The sequence below is a fragment of the Brassica napus genome, chromosome C3 (genome assembly GCF_020379485.1).
Source record: "Brassica napus cultivar Da-Ae chromosome C3, Da-Ae, whole genome shotgun sequence".
NCBI classification, from domain to species: Eukaryota; Viridiplantae; Streptophyta; class Magnoliopsida; order Brassicales; family Brassicaceae; genus Brassica; species Brassica napus.
The window spans coordinates 19,005,502-19,008,756 of record NC_063446.1 but is presented as its reverse complement, the minus strand read 5'-3'; the positions used below and the strand labels follow the sequence as shown (position 1 = coordinate 19,008,756).

The 3,255-nt window shown below is 38.1% G+C and overlaps 1 long non-coding RNA gene across 1 annotated transcript; it reads left to right on the top strand.

Annotated features, from left to right (window-relative positions):
* Nucleotides 1–1,074: 1,074 nt before the first annotated feature.
* On the top strand, nt 1,075–3,255 carry LOC125583637. Its single transcript, XR_007320679.1, has 3 exons — nt 1,075–2,058; nt 2,138–2,260; nt 2,340–3,255. It is a non-coding gene; the product is annotated as an uncharacterized LOC125583637 (long non-coding RNA).

Below are 3,255 nucleotides of genomic sequence, written 5' to 3'. Positions count from 1 at the left end.
TTTGATGTTTGTTTGTTCTCCAAAGCTTTTAGGAAATTGGTGGCTTGATGTTTCTTCAGTGTAAATTTTCAGGGTTTCACAAAGGCGAAGCCACAACTTTTCTTGAATATTATTTGAAGGGAATCACTTTTCTTGATGGTTGAGTATTTTCAAATAACATTCATTTAAAAGCATAGATTATTTTAGTTTTGGTAAATAAGTCTTACAACTAACTAAACCAAACTCTTTTGTGGATTTCGATTTGGGAACTGAAGTTTAATTTAATTATATATTTTTTTGCATTGTTATATTACAAAAAGGGCAATTTGTAAAAATACTTTGCAAAGATATTTGTTTTGAAAGATGCATTGTATTCTATTTCTTTTGAAAACTACACTTTCTCTTAAGTGACTAAATTATTCACAATAAAATATTATTGTAAACATGCATATGATAAAAACACAAATTTAAAACAAATGAATATGTAAGATTAATAAATAAATTAAATTAAAAACTATTTAGTCAATTACAAAATAGACTACAAAATATCATTGATTACATAATTTAAAGAGTTAAAAGTTACATTAAAATATAAAACATCATTTATTTTGACTTGTCTCTATGTTCTGACCGGCTTTTTGATTTTTATTTCATCATATAGTAAGAATTTACAGAGCTCTGGAAGCCTATCAGCTGTGAGTAAATTCGCTGGATCAGAAGCATCAAATTGAAAATTTTGATACCCTTCTCTAAGGGTCTAGTCCCTGAGCCTTCATGCGAATGTCTTACTTCTGGTTGCCTATTGGAGCCATTTCGCTGTGTGACAGCAGCTAAGTTGAGGACTGTCTTCTGCGAAATTCTTGTTTCATGATCCTTAGTGAATTCAGGCAAGTTATGGCCACAACTGGATTAGTGATACTAAAAGATAATTATTATCATGGTGAGTCCTCACTTGAGCTAGCACTTGACATTTATAAAGGAGCTACAAGAATTTTTGAATCAGAGTTTCTCACGAGGATAACAGTTTGTTGTTTGCTTCAGAAGCACTTCCAAACTTGCTGCTGCTGAACTACTGGAAATACATACGACTTTAATTCTCAGCCTAAGACATTAAACTACAGATGAGGTTGTGAGGAAGCAAACTTCAAACAAGTCTCAAGGAAACGATTATAGAACATAGCAAACTTCAAGTCTCAAGGAATCGATCTAAGATAAAAACATAGCACAAGTTTTAAACGACTACATGAAACACGTTACTACGTTAACGATGTAAGCTAAGCACACTTCCAACTCACGTTGGGAATTAGGATAATTTAAAATACGAAGGGATCTAAATAGAGATATTATTATTATGCTGCATCAGACGGTAACAGAAACAAATTTGACCATGTCAACCATCCCATCCTCAATCACAACATCACACGACTCCTTCTGACCCCAAATCTCTCCTCCTTGGCGCCTTTCCAAAGCAATCTCTGCACAGCAAATGACCTCTTTGCCGTCATGGTTTTTATGAAAGAAGAGAGCCAGCTTCTTCTCGCCATAGCTCACCGCATGGGACCTAACTGAATCAGCAGTCTCCACGGCCAAAAAATCTTTCAAACCATTGACAACACTCCAACACCTCTGCTTTGGATCATACGCCTTCAACGCCATCTCGAAACAATCGTGATAGTACAAGACATCGTCAACCACACACGCACCCACCCATAGGGATGTCAAATGGGCTTCATAACCATGGTTTATCCATGACCAATTCCAATTGGACTGACCAAATTAGACCCAAATTTTTAAGTTGTCCAATTGGATAAAAACCATTTAAACCCAAATTTATTGGGCTTATCCATTTGGACATGGACTTCCAATAATCTTAAAAAATTAGGGTTGCAACATTTGGGGAAAAAATTGAAATCGATTCTCACTTTCTCCGATCTCTCTCTCGCGAGTCGCGAGTCCCTCTCCGTTCTCCGCCTCGTTTCCCCGTCTCTGGAGCCGTGTCTCTCCGTCTCGACCCTCCTCTCTCTGCTTGGACTCTCCGTCTCTCACTCTATCTTGTCTTCGATTCGCTTCAGCCTTCAGGTATGTTCTCATTCTCCTCAGTCCTCACTCACTTTTGCGATTTGATTTCTTTTATTTTGATGGGTTTGTGATTCCACAGAGTCTCGGCTCTCTCACTCTCCTAGATCGAAGAAGCTCTCTCGTCCCGCCTCTCACTCTCGCGTCTGAATCGTCTCCATCCGAAGAACCGTCTCCGGCTCCGGCTCAAGCTCTCGTCTCTCAGGTAAATTGAAACACTCTTCTTCTTCAGCTTGATGTAGCTTGATGGGTTTGTGTTGATGGGTTTCTCTGATTGTGTACAGCTTGAGTCTCACTCTCCTGGATCGAAGAACATTCGACTCTTTCTTTCAGGTAAATCAAAACAACTGGGTTTGGTTTGTTTGATTGTCTAGTTAATGGGTCTGATTGTGAAGTTTGTGCATGCCTTTTGTGATGTGATGAAACTTGAGTGTGATTCCAAGGATTTGGAGAAACTTGTCGACCAAGCTGTCATGCTTAGTTTAGGGTTTGGAGTAAAAATGTGGTTCGTTTTTGTAGTAATTAGTAAACGTTCATGAACGTACGTATGCCTTAATTTTATATTTATGATTGTAGTGATTGTATTTATGATTAGTTTTATCATGTCGTGATCTTTGAATCCAGTTTTATCATGTCGTGATTTTTTTATTGTACTCATGCTGTTGATTCTCACGCTTAGACTTGTTTCTAATGAGTCTTGTTTGCTTTCAGATGGATATCATGAGTTTAAACAACGATGATGACTACATGAGTGAGCATGAGGATTCAGAACAGGAAATGGACGAAAACAATCCTGTGGTGGACGAGTCTCTCATGAGTACAGCCGAGATGGTGAAAGGTAAACACAAGCGTAGACATTCTAAGTGTTGGAACTACTTCACAATAGAAGGAGATAAGATGGCTGATGGTAAATTTAAATGTGTCTGCAACTACTGTAAGCACTATTACTTCCTAAACTTGCATAAAAGTGGAACTAATACTTTGCTTCGCCATTCGAGACTCTGCTCTAAGACCCCTGGTAGTGCCCTAGCTGGGGCTAAGAAGATTGATCAGATGGTATTTCGAGAAATGATTGCTGTGGCAATTGTCGAGCATGATCTCCCTTACGCTTTCGTTGAGTTTAGAAGGGTTAGGGAAGCGTTTTTGTATGTCAACCCAACCGTTAAGTTCTGGTGTAGAAACACTGCAGTTTCAGATGTT